At 36.9% G+C, this 19,408-nt stretch overlaps 1 protein-coding gene across 1 annotated transcript in view; it reads right to left on the bottom strand.

Moving 5' to 3' along the window:
* Positions 1–19,408, bottom strand: part of TIAM1 (TIAM Rac1 associated GEF 1) — an 86,064-nt gene that overhangs the window by 65,452 nt on the left and 1,204 nt on the right. The gene's annotated exons all lie outside the window — the stretch shown is intronic.

Below are 19,408 nucleotides of genomic sequence, written 5' to 3' on the forward strand. Positions count from 1 at the left end.
AATAAATTCAGATCTATTTTTTAAAAGTAGCCCAACTCTCACAAGATTACTAACTATTGTGAGATTTTGGTAATGAACTCTTGCAATATCATGAAACTTTTGCCCCTAATTTCACAAGACTTGAGATGAGAACACCAACATCTTGTGAAAGTTGATGACTACATGAGAGTGTGGTTTGAAAAAAAAACCCAAATAAATAAATATTAATTTTATTTAATTTTGGATCTAATGAAAACTACATGTGATTTATGTAATAATCCTTAACCATTTTCAGTGATAATGTAGTGATCTACCTAAAGGAAAAGGTTGGAACTACTAGTCTAGGGATTTGGGTAAGTTACCAAAATTTACTTGACCCATTTAAAAATGTGGCATTGATAAATGGAAACAAATGTTTAAAAAATGTGAACCCACACCCTGCTCCTCAGCTGTGAAGCCATAATTTACTCCTACCTTCACAGCTTGAATAACAGATGTAGATAACACTGAATCAAATGCTGTTTCAGCTGTATCTTATCCCGTCTCACATGCTTCAAACAGACTGCCAATCACTGCTTCTCTATTCATTTGTGTTGCCTCATTTTTAAAAAATGGCTCTCCAAAAAGAGTATTGCAGCTTCAGGTAGCTTTTATGTCATACTGTATTCTATAAAATTGTTTAAACTGTATATTAAAACTAAGAAAACAATTACATAATCCAATTGGCATTTCAGTATGTTATGATTAATCATGTTGAATTGAAAGGGGTTCATCTGAAGGTCACATAAGGCATTTTTCATATATATATACACACACACACACACGTATGTATGTATGTTATCAGGCAAATGAGTTGTTCTCCCCCAACTCCAGCTGCTATGAGTAATAAATCACACCATCCAACAAATGGGAGTGGATTTCTAAGTAAGTTTAAATTTAGAGTCTCTTCACATGTTATATTATGGAAGTTCTACACAGATTTAACTGTATTTTTGTTTGATTTGTTATTGTGTTTTTAATGCAGGAAAAATATACTATGTGACATGCCTACTTCTGCATGGGATTGTCCTACGTTCAAGGAATAAGATTCTGGAATTTGTGTATGTGGCACAGCACAGGAAAGCCATACAGTAGAATCCTCTTGACAGATATTGAATGAATGAATATTACAGTTCTGATCTGGTGACTATCTTTCCCTATACATTGTATTAGCAGAAAAAAAATGTAGACTGGCTGATGTCAAAGGGGATGTGTGAATCACATGCACATCAAGAAATAGGTCATATCAATGTTGTTTTTATCTAGTAGATGGGCCATGGAACAGAGTTTGGATGATTTAGTACACCCAAGCTCTGTTATAAAGGGGTGCTCAATAGCCAGCTTACAATATCCTCAGTTCCACTCATGCAGAGTTTGTTATCATTCCTTCCCTTAGCAAAATATTCTATGGTTACTTAATATTATTATCATCCCTCATAGCTTCTTTGGGAAGTTCTCTCATAGCCTTTTCTCCCCTGCTAAGTATTTTCTGTATATCTACAACAAATATTGGAATTTTCTTCTTCTAACACCTCCATCTTGAACAGTGACAGTACTGCTCATAAGGATCAGCACCCAAGAATTATGCTCGCTATTAGTATGTGGTGTATTCAAAAACACGCCTAAATTGTTGGTAAGCTTGCCAAACAAATATGAGTCTGAGTGTGGACAGTCACCAGATGAGGTTCCATATGGAAACTCCATATATGCCACTTTGAATTCCAGAATGGGAAAAAGGGGAATATAGATGTATCAGTAAATAAACTGATATAGAAGTATCAGTAAATAAACAAGATCTGAAGATTTTAAGATTGCATTATTTTTTTTAATGTTTTTTTGGATTGCTGGTCTTAAAAATTTATCTAAGTTACAGATCATTTAACTTTCCTTTACAGTTCTGTGTACTCTGCAGAACATACAGGTCACAGATGAAGAAAAGTAGATAGCTTGAAAGGCAGAAGGATAACTATGAAAGGCACATCAACTATACTATGTTCACATGCAACAGTAAGCCAGAATTGTAAAGAAACCAGTGCCATCTGATGTGTTGCTACATGCTGCTTGATTGATTCTGCTTGGCTTCCATTCCCAGTGAGCCTGGCTAACAATTTGGACAGCTTCAGTCACGATTTGTTTAGAATTAAGTATGAATCAGAAGCTCTAGCTTGTTCCTATTCAAACAATTCAGAAACAAATTCAAATTTATTTAAGACAAACCAGAATTAATAAGCAATAAGTAAACCAAGGCCAGATCTGGCCAGATCTGCCCAGATTTGTTGATTACATTCTCTGGTAGAAAATGAGGGAGCAATTGACTATATTGGCACAATGTTCCTTTATTAGGCCAGAATTCTTTTAACATTTTGGCTCTACAATGGCACTGTAAAATATTATATCACTGTATATAAAAAGTATTGTATCTACAAAATAAGTTATCTCAAGTGCTCTACCTACAAGATCTCAGAAATCATTACAAAAAACCTGAAAATTTGGTACGGCCTTTCTCTACCATCACTGATGCTGTGGTTATCACATGTGGGGCAAAAGAGCACTGGCATCAAAAGTTCTAATGATATTGCAATCAAATAAGTTTGCAGATGAGATGAGATTCATGGGGGGGGGGGGGTTCCTGATTTTATTTTTATTTTTTTATATGTTTTATTGGTGAAATATAACCACCAAAAAATAGGATGAAGTGCAACTAAAACTATAACAGTAATAATAAAAATCAGAAGAGAGTATGAAGAATAGTGATTAAATGAGTGGCATTTGCAGAGACTAAAAATATGTCCATAAAGTGTTAATATAGAACTAGATCAGTCCTTTAAATTTATTAAATCTAGTCATATAGACTATCTATTGCTCTGTCATCTCATTTGTGATACAATAAGTTATTTCAGTACAATGATATTTATGTTATAGATTCTTAATATTCTAATATTTAGGTGCCTTAGAATACTGAATATAGATAAAAGAAAAAAAAAGTGGACATTCCATCAATATTAATTACAGTTTTGGATATTAATGTTACAAGCATTGTGATTATTTGACTTTTTCTTTAAAATTAAATATAACATTGGAAATGAAATGAAAAAAAATGAAGGAACAGCATACATCAAGATATTTGTTTTGTATTAATGGTTTTGGTCCTAAGCTAAATTACTTGATTTTAAAATCTCCATCATGTTGTTACTTGGTATGTGTTTGTATGTATGTATGCATGTGTGTGTATTTGGATGTATGTGTTTTTATAAATGTTAATAAAATGAAAAATAGATGAACAAAACAAGTTTAGCAAGTTTGAGATACTTAAAAAATAAAATGAAAAAAACGGCAAAAAACAAGAATACAAAATTAAAAGGAAAAAAAGGGGGGGGAAAGGAGCTGTTGAGATTCTGACTTTCCCCCTTTTATATACTGTATCTGCTAGTTTATAATATTTATAAGTATTTAGGCCTCCTTAAAAGCCAAACTATAGATTATTATATTTGTGATGTATGTATGGGAACCATTCTTGCTTAAATTTGGTTAAACTTCTGTTGCATGTGTGTGTGTGTGCGCGCGCGCATGTATATAGATAGATATAGATATATACTGTTAGTTAAACTTCTAGTGTGTGTGTGTGTGTGTATGTATGTATGCGTACACACACACACACACACACACACACACAGTTAGTTTTGCCACTGCTGTGTATGAGATTTTTATTTAGATTGTCTAAAGTTAATGCAACCTTAGCTACTACAGATTTAGAATATGTCTACTATACATTATTGGAAAATAGATTTTTGCTCTGATGTATATGATTTCATTTTTTTTTACCTTTTTTTTAAAAAAAGCAGATCTGAGGTATTAATTAACATACTGAATATATCTCTGGAAGCACTGGTAATACATATCAAAAATATAGGGAAAGAAGCACATGTTTTAAAAACTCACACATTCCAATCTTTGTCAAATTTGGAAAAGTTACCAGGTATTTTATAACTTTGGGGAAAGGAATTTCAAGCCACAGCCTTTAAACAAATGGACAGACATAAATATACCATTTCTACTGGCCCTGTGTGAAATTTGACAGGTTCTAGTTCCTCATTGTGTTATTGGAGGAATTTCTAAAATAGAAAGATAACACAAGATTCTCTTGCTCAAGTCATTTCTTTAAAAGTAGCAAAAAAAGGAATATTTAAATATATTCCAAAACTACGTACAAAACGAAGCAAGTGTCCTCTAGCTCTTATTCCAACTTTTCTGCTCTTGTTTTCTAGTCTCTTAGTCTGTTAATATATTGTCAACTGTGCAAACAATTCCAGTACTGAAGCACATTTCAAGGTTTATGTTCTCTGTGATCATATCCAAAAACTATATAGAAACATCCAGCGTGTAAAAATAATGGATTTATACAGCTACAGTGGAATAACTCACAAATAAAAGTATTTCCTATTGAAATGTGACTATATAGATTATACAAAAATCACTAATAACAAAAGGAAGGTGTAATTAAATATTGTCCAGATTGGTAAAATCAATGGATAAAAGTAAGCTTTACTCACACCTATCCAGTCAGCCATAAGTGGCAACCTTCCCACTGAGTGAGCTTTCTTCCCTTTGAAATCAAAATAAGTTTCTTCCTCCCATGTGCATCAAGTGTCAACTCTTAGTAACCAGATAGACTTTCTCCAAGATGATCTGTCCTCAACCTGGCAGTTCCACTGAACTGAAAGCTTATTTATTGTGCTTCTTTAGCAACAGTAATTAGATAAGTGGAACATAATTACCAGACCTTGCTGCTTAGAACCAAACTTGTTACTTATATTGTTCCAGCATACTGTACACTGAACTGGTTTTTAACCATGCCTTGCCTTCCAATCCCATTGTGAGTAAACATGGATGAAATCAGGTCCTGTTTGATTAAACTTTAGCTTAGAAACATCTTTTGGAAATCTAAGACATGACATCATGGCAAGGATATTTGGTAAAGGCTTAATACAAAATATAAGCAATTGGGTCTGTACAGATTTTATACAGATTTAGCCCCCTAACTCTGCAACCTTTCCAAAGGTCACAGCCAAAATTGGCAAGCAAAGAAAAAATGAATTTGATCAGCTCCACCTAAACTGTTGGTTTCTGAGTATTCTGTGTATCACTGCATGGAAGTTTTGGTGAAGTGCTCTTTCTATTCTGTTCCAAATGCCTATCCTTTTGTTCTTCCGCATGATTGCCAGCACTTCCTCTGGATCCATGAACCAAGGAAAAGCATCAGTAATCCTCAAGTTGGTGTTTTCCTCAAGTATTTTCTCTCCCCATCTCTCCAGGATTGCTTGCACCAAACATTATGCAACCGCTAGAAGACTATATATGTAGTTCAGTTCTTCTCCTTGAGGCTTCTGGTGTTCCTCAGAAACAGATGGCTTGCCAGTTACATGCGGATGTTATATTATGTGGAAAGCTGAAACAATGGGTAGAATCTGAAGTGCAGTTTTTTTCCTCTTTGTCAAAAACTGATCCAGGTGATAACCTGAGTCATTACTGATTCTCAGTTAAATTTTAGGTTTTCAGCAATATTGCCACAGGCAAAACTGATAGCCTCCTGCCAGAAGCGACACCCATAATCCTATATGTTAATGCAAAAGTTTTTCAGATAGTTCAGCAGAAAAATTCTGATACAGCAAGATCTGGCCTGCTCCAGAGAAACTTGTAAAGTACTAAAACTGCTACACACCTGCAGAAATTATAGTTCCACGCAAGCCCATGTTTTAGGTCTCTGAAAGTGGGTGCTCACTACTTCTGTTTGTCCCCTATGATACTGGCAGACAACACTCTATTCCTAAGCTACGGTGCTCAGAAGTAAACACTGTGTATCTCCATTTGCTCCTGCTTTAGCTATTCTATCAGATTTTGAGAAGCAGTTACAGTTATTTTATACAATGGAATTGCAGGATTGAGGAGAATGAGCTGCATCAGGAGTAGAGCTCAAACTCAGATCTGAATGAAATGTATTTGATGAAAACAATGACAATTACAATAACAATAATTGGCCAATATAGTTTTAATAGTTTGATTACTATAGGATAAGCATTTGGCAATATCTGTTTTATTTTGAGACACTCATGGAAATTAAATTTTTGCTATGACATAGGGAAAGTTGTGCTATTTTACAGATTTATGCACCATCGGGTTTACCCATAAACATTGAATGGCATTCTTTTTTAATCACACAGTGATGGGCAACAAGATATGTTTAGGCAGAAATCATTCTTGAATGCAAATAAGAGAGAAATTATAACAGATACAGAATGTTGTTGTTATGAACGTTGAAGAAGCAATGTTTTATGTTAGCCTTCTTCAACCTGGTGTTCTCTTGATGTATTGGGGTAAATTTCCTATGATTTCCAAGCAGCAAGGCCATCTAGGGGTTCCCTAATACATCTAGATGGCATCTAAATCTGTTACAGATTTAGATATGAAAGACCTGTGGAGAAGCTGATGGCACTTTCACATAACGAATGCATTATAACTTAACACATAACTCAGAGTGACAGATAAAAACTGGGACAAGTCTTTTTTTACTTATAGCATATACCAATTAATCATAAAGATACAACTTACACTTCAGTACCAGCAAAGTACAAACAAAAAATTCTGTGTCATGAATTTTCTAGTTTTCTCTATGGCTTACAATGGCCAGCCAATGTCATCAAATTATTGAAGAAAAGATTCTGACCATTGCCTACTTCATGCTCTTTCTGAGTCTATGTGTACATCTTAAAATATAAAATGTGAAACTGACACACATGCTTTGCAAATATGTGTGTTGCATGGAACCATTACCAAAGAGATATTAATGGTTGCAGCTCTCTTTTGATTAAATGTTTGATAACAAGTCCAGGTTCATCTCAGTGAAATATCTTAATTGGACTTGTTATTTTCCTGTTTCCTAAGAAACAGGAAAATAACATAGATATCTATATGGAAATTATCTTAATTGCAAGAACATGCTGGAAGAGATAATTTTCATACCTTATGATGTTTGGGAAAATAAATCCTTCCTTTTAAGGCAGGAGCAAACAATCTTGCCTCTCAGCAAAAGATGAGGATTATTTGCACTTACCTTCAAATATATTTTCAAAGCATGCAAGATAGAACAAGAAAAGTGCTGAAGAAGCAAACTAGTTGCATGCAAGCAGCTTGTCTGAACAATTTCATAAATGACTTAAGACAGAAATCAGTTATAATGCACCAGATGTCAAACCAGCCATAGAAAAATGTAAAGAAACATTCAGAAAAAAAATATTCAAAAATATACTTAACTAAAAAGGTTAACTGTTCCAAACAACACCCATCTAATTGAACACAGTTTCTCATCAGTTCTGGCAATTCTTTGTGAATTTTCACAAATGTCCTTGAAATGTATAATGCATAATCAAGAGATTTCCTTAGCTCAAAAACTTCAGTTGTGTGCACAAAATTGAAATGTTTGCATTTAATACAAAAAGCATCCAAATCATTGTCATTATTATCTACAGCCATTACATTCTGACTATATACATGCAACGACGGGGTGCCAGGGTAGGAGGAAGGATCTCAAACATTTATTGTACACGTTGAAAACATTTATTTCATATAAGAATATCTAACCTTTAAAATCATAGCTCTTTTGCCCATCCCAGTAATATGGAAACACTGACCCCTACCCAGGCTGACAGCCACAGCTCTTGGTAAAAAGCCTTCAGGATTAACCCCTTCTAGACTGGCCACTAGCTTCTTCTGAGAAGGAAAAAATAGAAGAGTGCTCCTCAGTGGAACTCTGCTCAAGCAACAAAATCTTCCCACACTGTATACATATATAAAATTTCTGGTCTTTTTATCCTAAATTCTGGTTTGTTCCTCTGGTTTGGTCTCTGACATCTATCATTCTCATCATTCTGAATATCTATCATTCTTATCGTTCTGAACTTCCAGTTTCCAGCTTCTGAGTTTTGCAGCCCTGACAACCATCCTCCTTATGTAGTTATAGGAAAATGGACAGAGCATGAAAGTAATAGCACTATCGCTCATATTTTAATCCTGCAATTCAGTAACATAGTGGTCTTTGAATATGCGGGTCCTCCTTAAAAACCATGGTCAGTAAAGTTAAGATTCTGGAGCTGAGCTTCAATTCTGGTGATTACAAGGATATGTGCTTGTAAAGCTTTTTTGCAGGTATATGGAAGTGGGTTGCTATTGCCTTCTTCCAATGTGTTTCTGTTTTGAAGTTACAGGTTGGACTTTCCTGGTAATCACCTATCCAAGTACTAAGGAGAACCATCCCTGCTTAATTTTGTAGGGAGGGGATCAGCCAAGGTCAGATGGTTCTGCCAGCTACTGAGGCATCACAGCCAATCGCTAGCGACAGATGTATCTCCTTTTCAAGGAAATTCAGCTCCTTCCTTGTTTTCGGTGCTCTTTTTTGCATATTTCTTCTTATAACAAAGTGGTCTAGGAGAAACATTAAGGCATTTTCCGTTGCGGGTAGTAGTTAGAGTTGTACTAGGCTGCAGAGACTAGTCAATGCTTAGCCAGGAAATCTTGCTATGTCAGACATTAACCCTCACACCCTCCCTACCTTGCATATCTGTTGTAGAGAAAAATGGGAGGAGGGATATCTCTATCTAACAGTCCACTTTTTAATCATTCATACAGTAGTAAGATAAAGAATTCTTGCTGCTCAGTTATGAGTTCAGAAATGTTCAGAAGCATTTTTGTTCTAAAGCAGAAAATTAGGAGAAAAAAACCCTAATTTTATACACTAGATCTTCAACAAAAATGTTGCAGATTGGGGTTGTCTTGTACATTGTTCCAGCCTGCCATACTTCCTCGACTAAATGTCTTTCCACTCTTTCTTTCCCTTCTTCTCCACCCAGTCTCCCAGTCTTTCAATATTCCACAGCCATTCCACATGCTTAGATCTCATGCTATGCGTGGAAGTCTCCTTGGGTTTGTTGTATTTCTCCAGATCTTAAACTGTTGCCTCCTACTGATTTTTATTGCATATGCAATGACACTCATACCTGAGCATCAGAAATAGAAAGAATGATAAATGTCCATTTTAAAAATCCAGTCATTTATTTAATACTTCACTATTAATTATTTGACTTAGAAAAGGTTTTCAGGTTTGTTAATACCACCAAGTGGTTTTCATGAACAGGAACTTCTAACACTCACTTGCCCTCCCCTCTGTCTATTTGCCAGGTATAGAATCCTTTTTTCTTCTTTGCTTCTTTGGTCCTAGGGGGAAAAAAAGGCAACCTTCCCCTTGTTTCAGAAGAGCAGCAGTACTGATATTTTTACATTCCCTGGATCAAAAGTTTAAGATCATCTCTGCTCTATTATCCCTAAGTAAAACTGCAAGATTCCTCTAGAACCTTCACAAGGGGAAAAAAATAGGAATGTGAAAAGCTACTATATAGTGAGTCTGAATACCACCTATCTGGCCAATATATGATTTACATATTGTTTTAACTTTAGCCATAATTGACATTCATGCTAACCACAATATTCATTGCATTTGGAGAGGAAAGGTATTTTTTTAATAAGTGCAACTTTCAGTTCAGTTGAGGAATGTATGCAAAAGTTTGTAGGTATGCAAATTGCACTGAGCAATTTGTCAGGTACAGTTAGATGTTATGTTAATGAATGATATTATTGTTGTTAATTTAATATTTTATATTGGTATTTTAGCTCTAGGTTAGTTTCCCTTGAAAAATCAAATGACGTAGTGTGATAAATTATGTTTTATAATAGCCATTTATTATGCTAAGATCTTTGTTAATACATAATGCTCCCTAAAAGGAGTTAGTTAAGCCACTTTGGAAACAAAAACAAAAAAAAACAGAAGTAGACATTTTTGTAAATGTCAGACACTTAACATTTGTCATTCAGTTTTCCCTCGTCCGTTCTACGTACAGTAAGTTGCACTTCAGCTTCCATAATCTCCAGCCTGAGAAACTGCTATATCATGTTTTAGCACTGATATAATAGTCCAGTACCAATTGCTAAAATGGGCAGTTCATTCTCTAAAAATTCTTTGAAATATAATGAACAGATCTAGGGACTTTTCCATCTTTGTGGCAATGTTCTAAAGCTCAACCATTTTGGAAAATGGTTTATAATTCTAAAAGCTGAATTTCCTTTCCAACCTTTTTTAAAAAAATATTTTTTAAACAGAAATTTGGGTTTCTGTTAATATAATATCTTTAATTGCATGGATAGAAACTACTGTAATTATTAATCTCATTTTACGGTTTATATTGTGCTTCTTATTGCTGTTGATATTCATATATTACTTTTAACAATGATCTGTGTTTTGAATAACTGGCTATATTATATTGTTTTAAAAACTAAACTAGCAAAAAGGATTATAGATGTTGAAATTTGGTCTATCACATTTGAGAGCTCCAGATGGAAGAATACATTTTTCACCTTTGTGCTCTGCAGAAAATCATTCTGGAACACTTAGAAAGGCAGGACTTGTTTTCTATACCTGCAAAGAGGAAAGCTATTATTTTGATCAAGACAACTCTTTTGAGTCTGTCTTTTCTAATATAGAATTTAGACTAGTTCACCAAAATCAAACCAGCCCCATAAAGCACATATTCTATTACATTCCAGTTAATTTTAATAAAATCTATTAATGAGAAAAAATTAAAAACCTAAATTTCAGTCTTGACTTCCTCAAAACTTGTCCAGGAAATTACTTGAACAACAAGTACAGTATATGGACATGGGGTGCATGTTCTTGTACAGCTTCTATTGCTGTGGATCTAGAAATGGTTGAGTTTTCAGTGATTATTCCCAGCATCAATCCTGAGAGCCCCCTAATTTCAGCAAGTAAATTGGAATATGACAATTTATTACAACTCAATCTGCGTATTGAGGCCTATTCCATCAGTCTGCCCCAGTTGAATTTCCGCAGAAACTTGGAGTTTTGCTGAAAACTCTGGTCTATAGTTTGGGTGAGACCTCGGTTGACATTTGGAATGAGTGGGTAGTGGGATCATGCCTGTGTGGACCCTGTGTGTCTGCAGATACCGTAGAGCTCCTTTGTTTACTGAGAAACTGCAGGAGATAAAGCAATACAAGATATGCCTAGAGTGCTGCTGGCAAAGACAAAGAGTGAAGCCAACTGAACATAGGTAGGAGCCTTTATTAGGACTTACTACATCTACAAATGGGGGACGCAGTGGCGCAGTGGCTTAATGACGCTGAAAGTTGCCGGCCAGAAATGGTCGACGCTTCAGCGGTTTGAGTCCAGCCTTCGCGTTAGCAGGGTGAGCTCCTGTTTCCTCCCCAGCTCCTGTAAACCCAACAGTTTGAAAACTCACGTGAGTAGATAAATGGGTACTCTCACTCCGGTGGGAGGAAAAATGCTGGTGGCGCCTTGCAAAAAAGGAGTCGGGAGCAGTTGCCGGTAAGCACAAAAAACCGCACTTGCCCGAAAAGGGCGCGAAGCAAGGAAACCCCGCCTCCTGCGCTCGCCAGCTGGGCTCTGCTCTAGGAAGGAGGCTCTGGCAAACCACTTCCGAAACACCTTGCCTTGAAAACTGCAAAAGGACTCGTCCAAGCAGTCACTGCAGAGTCGGTAACGACTGAGCGCAGATTAAAAAAAAAAAAAAATCTACAAATAGCTGACCAGCAGCCCTGTTGCAGGTGACCAGGTCAATTCCTGGGGAAGGAGAAACTGGGGAAGCCCTTGCAGGTTCACTGTGAAGAATATTCTCAGCATCTGTTATAAAAAGTCACTTAGAGTTAGATGCTGCCTGGCCAGGTCCACTGGAAGTTAATGAAACACGTCTGAGCTCAGTTATCTGGAAGGAATTCGAGCCAATCAATCCTGAGGAAGTGGGCAGGGTCATTACAGCTGTGAGTTTGGCCACCTGTGCTCTGGAATCATGCCCCTACTGGCTGGTTAAGGCCTCCCAAGAGGTGGCATGTGGTTAATACCTCTTTGAGGGAGGGGGTGGTCTTACCAACCTTGAAGAAGGCCAACCTTGGATACCTTTTGTCCAATCTCCAAACTTCCCGTTTAAGGAAAGGTTGTTGAGAGGGTGGTTGGCTTTCAGCTGCAGAGGGCCCTGGATGAAGCAGATTATCTGGACCCTTTTCATTCTGAGTTCATGCCAGGACATAGTACAGAAACAGCATCGTTCATGCTCATGGGTGACCTTTGGAGGTGGTGCAACTGGCAGGCATGGCTAGGGGGCCTTTGCATGGATACGTCTTGTATGCCAATTGCTCCCATTCCTGGACCAGGAGGCCAGGACTCACACTGTGGTCACTTTCCAGTTGGACTATTGCAACATGCTCTACATAAGGCTGCCACTGAAGACCATCTGGGAATTACAGCTGCTCCAGAATACAGCAATTTGCAGTGTACTGGGTGCCTCTCAGTTCACCCCCGTTACACCATTGCTGCGCGAGGTGCACTAGCTCCCAGTTTCTTTCTGAGTGCAGGTCAAGGTGCTGGTTACTGCTTTTAAAGCCCTAGATGGCATAAGGACAAGTTATCTGCAGGACCACCTCTCTCTGAGGGTATCTGCCCATCCCACTAGGTCAGAGAGTAGGCACGCTCCAGGTCCCTTCCCTCAAATGTTGCCATCTAATGGAACCTGGGAAGCATGCCCTTTCCATAGCCGGCCCTGACCTGTGGAACACCCTCCCCCTTACGATCCAGCAGGCTCCCACCCTCTGAGCTTTCCAGAAAGTAAGAGCTGGTTTTCCCCCCAGCCGCTGGGATAGCAAGGTTGGGACTCAGGGGACTGTGTAGTTGGATAAATGATGTTGATTGGGTGCCAGGTATTTCTTGTTTGTTTGTTCACTGGGTTGTTTTATTGTTGTGCTTTTATTATCGCTATTAGCTGCCCAGAGATATGTTTCACAAGATGGGCAGCCATATAAATCTTATAAATACATACATACATACATACATACATACATACATACATACATACATACTTCAATGCCTAAATAATGCCTAAATAAATAAATGCCTACTTCAATGCCTAACAATTTGGAAATAAATCTCACTGATTTCAATGGATCGAACTTTCACCAAGTACACTTGGAATTCCATCTGAATCCCAATGGGGCTTTATGCTCTCATATTGTATCTCAGTGCTCAAGCTCTAATTAGTGCTGCTAAATACAAATTAATTACCATGATTGAAAACCCAGAGGGATTAGGGTACAAAATCTCTTATGGAGGCAAATCACTAGAAGCACAGTCAAATCCCCTTTCAATGTAGTGTATATCTATAATCAGGAAGGTTCAAAAGTCCGTCAAGGGACATTTCAGGTTGTGCCCCTCTAATCTTAATTATTTTTAATAAAATTGAAGTTCAGTCTACCAAGCTAGAAGCAGATTTGTCAACAACTGATGGCTATATGACAAATGCATCCAATTTATATTGTATATAAATGTCCTTTTCAAACACAGCTGAAAAACCTAGGTACCTGCTCCCATTATAAGCAGTTATTACAGAAGGACAATTCATGAGAATCAACAATAAACAATTGATTACAGAACAGCAATGCCAGCTGAAAATCCATTTGTGGTAATTGTTAAAAAGAAGAATGCAATTATCTCCTAAATACATTTTTTCAGGAGGTGCATATAACTACCATGTTTTTGCACACACGTACACACACACACACACAGAGAGAGAGAAACTTAGTACTGTAATGGCTGCTAAAGATGAAGAACAACTAGCCCCATTCTGTAACTATAGTCCACCACCTTTTTTTCCCTTTTTTTAATAAATGTTTATTGCTTTTTAATTAATAAACCTTTTTATTTTAAAAGGTTTTAAATATTATTAATGAGAAAAAATGGTTGTGGGCCCAATTTGAGTCATTCAAAAAAGAAAGGAAGGCAACTGAGGACAACCAACCTTTCCTTCACCTCATCAAAGTCAGCCCTAGCTGGGGTCGTTTCCATAGGCAGCCGTTCTCGAGTGGTATGAAAGGACAGTGATGGGTCTAGAGATTTACTCTGGAATAATAGTTTTGTTTGAAAAGGAAAGCATCAGATAGAAGCTCAGAACCTGACTATCCAAAAGGAACATTATGTTCAGGAAAAGAATGCTACCAAAAAGCTGGCTTCCTTCAGAGCTTTTATGCCAACATAAGCTGTAAAATCTGAGCAATATTTCCTCCCCCTCTCCAGGGGACCTTTCTCAGACTGAATTCTTAACTGCTTTGTAGATGCCCTTACCCCAGTATTTCAGATGTTAATCACTTGCATCCATTCACATATTTCAAAGCACTCAAAAAACACTCCAGTTCTCAAAATCTATACTCATGTTTAACCTTTAAGTTAAATAAAGGAAACTAAAAACCATTTTTTTTTTCATTTTAGCCAAAAGCAATTTTAATATGCTTATATATACTTTCAGTGAAATGAGGAACTAGGTTTGTACAATTAAGTTGTAAAGGTTATTTACTCCGTTTCATCTGAATTTCCATTTTAGAAGCAACTTTGAATCATGGATCATCTACCTCACAGATTCAGTATTTGATGGATCAGTTTTCTCCACATCTGAAGAAAATATGAATATAATATGTAGATCTAATCATTCTGAGGAAAGCTAGTGCTTTAAGTCATCCCTTTATTTATTACCTTTTTATAGCTTAGAGCAAAGAGAAATGTCAGTGCACTGAGATTTGTAACTCTGTCTTTTTTCTAGCATAACTTCTGCAAAGTATCCTTAGAACAGCCCAAAATTGAAAGACAAGCCTATGAATAAAGATCTCCTGAGAGCACATCACAGAACAAGTGCCTACTGGAATTAGACTTATTTTCCACAGATATAATTTTCCATCAATACAGAGAAACAAAATTGCTTTGAACTTTTTCGAATTGTTCCCATGGATAACATTACAAGATTCAGAATGAAACTCAGATGTTACTCTGTGTTCTTTGTTTTAAAAAAATATTGTATTAAGTATACTTCAAGACAAATTATTATTATTTTTAATTTTCACGTGCTGGGTTCAACATTTTTGTGATAGTAATGAAAAGCATTTATTTCAGAAGTAAGCACTTAGAGTTCTGAAATTGTGCTGTCAGTGCCCAACAAAATGATTGCCGTGAGGAAACTTGGTTGATTGAGTGTGGCCTGTCATAAAACATCGATTTATGAGAAGGCAAGCTGTTAAGGATGCTGCTCCCTGACACCCTCTAGAGTAGCAGTGACAGCAGGAGGGGAGCACAAGGGGCCAGAGTGATGCAGGCAGTGTCACAGTGTTGCAATACACGCCACTGCCCCTCTTCTATATTATAATGTCACACACATTACCATAAAGGGAGGATTTTGCTCCAGACTCACCAGTATGCTCCATTCTATCCTGTAGCTTATTTTTTTTTCTGACTATAAAGATATACTTCTACAGAAAGCAGTGCGCTACAGCCATTCGCTGTTATTATTTTTAAAAATGCCTATGGGGCATATGTGGATTTAAGGCAATTCAGAATTTTTTTTAGGAAGTGTTAAAAGATGGCACCATGTTTTGCAACATGTTCCTTTCTATTTTTAAGTAAAAGGTATTTTAAAAATTAGTCTGATAAGAAGATAGCCCAGCAGGCACCAAGGTAGATATCTACAAATGCTTCTTTGCTTACTTCTAATCTTTAACCAGACCTTTAATCTGTCCTGGATAAATAACCTCAAAAAGAAAAAAAAAGTGCTGGTATATATGATTTTTTAAAGCTATAGAACTTCTGCTGTGGGAAAACAGCAGCATCTGTTTCAAAATGTCATAGTTATATATAGAAGCAGCACATCTTCACGGACGAAGCACAGGCAACAAATCCAGAAACCCACCTCCAGCTGCCTGAGTGTCAACTGAGACATGTGTTCCCTCCCTCCTCTCCAAATTCTCTGTTTGTTTAGACTTATTTTCATTATCCAGTGGGCTTCTCTCTCTAATGCATTCTCTCTGCAGATCCCAAGCACTTTGCAGGATGCTTAAAACTGTTAAATTGAATAGCACTTAGGAGAGCTGCATTGCCAAAGGCATCTAGGTGCAAATCCAGGGATTTTTCACCCCAACCCACCACCCCCATCTTCTCTTTATATGCAGAATTTCTCCTTTTCTGGGTGACAAGATGCAGTCTGTATTCTGTCACAGATAGTTTGGTGCTACCCAGTGAGGCAGAGCCCTGAAGACTGTATGGACAAATGTCATCTCAACCTGTCTCCAGTAGTAATCCATGGCTCTTCTAAGAACATTCCAGTAATCTCTTTGATTCTGTCGACCCACTGCCTTCTCCTTCCCTCCCCAGACCAAACACAGATAGTTTTCCTAGTGCACTGTTTGCTCACATCAAAGTATGGGAGTTTCTGCTTGCTGACAGCTGCCTCAAGGAAACAGTTGGCTTTTAATTCGCTTAAGATTGGTCCTTCTTTCAGTGATGGTACTCTTAGTACTTCTAGCAAATTGCCTACAAACTGAAAAACTGAAAGGTACCATTTTTGTCTTTAGTTCTTTTTCAATATCCAGCTTTTATAGCCATATAACCACTGGAGTTAAAACTTTGCTTTAACTATTCTTTGTTGTCACAGAAGTATCTTTGTCCTTCATGATCTTGTCTAAATTGTTACTGCCTTCCTCCATAGAGTTAAATAATCTCCTACTGACTTCCCCAGATTGAGCTCAGATGAAAAAATCTATACTTTCACATGTTTCCTATAAACTGTAAGTTCACTAAGTGCCAGATTTCATGTGGGGCTAAGCAATAAATCTCCACACTAAGGGACTAAGAAATTCACTAACGGTGAAGCCTACAGAAACAACGTGACTAAATAAATGGCTTTATTGCAGACAAAATAGAAGCCATTCACACACAGAAGATCTGTCTCCTGCAGAACACAGTAATCAAGCCCTACATATGTTTACTTCACTATGTAAATCCTATGCCTTCCTTCTCACTTTTTTAAGTCAATGGAAGTTTAGCCATTCTCTTCCTGCCCTTGAGAGTGGGGACCATCTGCTCAATGTTTACATAATGTTTCTGCCTGACCTGAGAATTACTTGTTCCCACCCCATCAGTTTCAGTCCTCACACTAAGCATGCTGGTTGATATCAACATGGTCTTAATATTTCACACTAATCGAGATTTTTCAACTTCATTTTTACTTTAATAATGAGAACTTCTTTGCCTTCTAAATTTTCAGCTAACAAAGTGGTATCATCTGCATATCTCAGTTGTTCGTAATTTGGTATCTAATTTTGATTCCAGGTGCCATCTCTCCTAGTTCTGCCACTCTTACATCTGTTGTGTAAGTAAAGACATATAGGATAAAATGCATCCTTGTCTCATTTCCTTACCTATCTGAATCATTTTCAAATCTACTCATGAAAGTTTAATGCTCTTCCCCAGCAACTATTTATCTCCAACTGTTTCTGCTCACCTGGTATGAGCGTATCCACTCATATCCAGCAGAGTGGATATGCTCCAAGTCCCTTCTAATAAATGTTGTCATCGACAACTGTGCCTTCTCTGTCATGACCCCCACCCTCTGGAACAGTACCTCCCCCCCCAGAGATACAGACAGTGCCCTCCCTCCTAGGATTCTGAAAAGCACTTAAGACCTGGCTTTGGTCTCAGGCCTGGGTTTGATGTGTTTGTGAGGCCCCCGGATTGGTTTGATTTGTTATTGTTTGATTGTTTTAGCCTGGGCTGCCTATGGTGTTGTATGTTTTTAATGGTTTTTATTGTTTTGTACGTTTATTTGTAAGCCGCAGAATCTATGGGAGTCAGTGGCTATAATAAATTTAAGGAGGAGGAAGCACCCAAACTTGTTTAATGTTATAGCCATGTCTATACTATTCTCCTGGCAACAAGACAGAATTGGTTTGCTTTCTTCCAGGTTTGCTTCCAGAGCTCCTTCTCCTAAGTTTGTTGGCTTCCTTCACACTGTAGAGTCCCACCTGCCCTCCTCTCATTGTGAATTACCTTTAATTTCTCCTTTTTTACCTTACCTGCCATGGTGACCCCACCAGGTACTATCAGCTGTTGTTCCTACCAATGTTATTCTCAGGATCATTGAAGCCTTCCCACTATATCAAGGTGCAAAATCAGAATACTAGGAAAGCATCTAATTATCCCTGGCCTTGACCTATTTGCTCAAGTTTTTTTCCTGGACTATTCCATTCCACACTGCAGACTACATTTCACATCAAATGTTGAAGGAAGGCAAATAGAGATTACTGAAGAATGTTATAGCTAAATTTATTATACCAGTTATTTTTAAAACCTGAAGTCTGCAAAGGCTATTTACCAAAAACAAATTTCAATAGGAAGAGTTGCATGTTGAGCATAAATTGCATGGGATATCAATTTCATTTTTTTACCTTGGCTCATACCCCATTTCAGCACAGAACAATGAAAAATGCACAGTAGAATTAACCCAAATCCCAACTTGCAATAACTACAAATGCAAATGCATATTTGAAGTGACTTTCTAAAAATGTTAACCTGTCAAAGTAAAAGGAATTAAGAAAAACTATGGCTCTCTTTATTAAAAATGGAAGATAGCTCTATTTTTCTCTTCTTTTCTAGGTTTGCCAATCAATATTGTTTGCAAAAGCTTCTGAACTGAAGACTTTTTGTTTTATTTGTCTATTAATTCATATTGCATGTCTAGCATAAAAATGCATTCCCAGGGTGTTTGTATTGATCAAAATATAGATGTGTACTCTTAGTTTAAAGGTAAGATGACTGAAAGCTTAACAACAATTTGCAAGGGGAAACAGAAGTTGATAAGGCAGTAGCTGCTGGAAATTTTATCAGGCAATCACCCTGGTGTACTTCAGACAACAAAACAAGATTCATTTGATTTCCATGATAATCAATGTTGATGAATGTGACTTCTATGTCATTTTGTTCCCTATTAAGCATATTTATTTTTTCTTAAATTAAAAGAAAAAAAATAAGGCAGCAGGAACCGTGGTAGCAGTAATATTTCACTCCACCAAATAGCTTATTTTATAATAGACTAAACCTTCTCCTTTTCATTAGACGAGGAAAGTTGTTTTCTCCTTCCAGCGCTAGTAATAAAATACAAACCTCATGGACTATGTATGCATTGATAATTAAGCAGCTGATTTTTCACCATTCATGAATTTTTCCTGACATAAAAATACAAGTTCCTTTGAGCTATAAGACTTATGGCTATTCCAGTCTTGGCCAACTTAAATGCCTTCTACATTTGTTGGGACATACCTGACTAATCCAACTGGGGATTAGTTTGGGACCTAATTTGGGACCTAATTGCAATGTACCTGAAAAATGCTAGTTTGGGAAATGCTGTTCTCTACTCTTCATCTTAAGTTCAATTACCATCAGAAATAT

The sequence above is a fragment of the Python bivittatus genome, unplaced genomic scaffold, assembly GCF_059951505.1.
Source record: "Python bivittatus isolate LINGU-HERP-01145 unplaced genomic scaffold, Pbiv_v1 ctg000350_np1212, whole genome shotgun sequence".
Lineage (NCBI taxonomy): Eukaryota > Metazoa > Chordata > Lepidosauria > Squamata > Pythonidae > Python > Python bivittatus.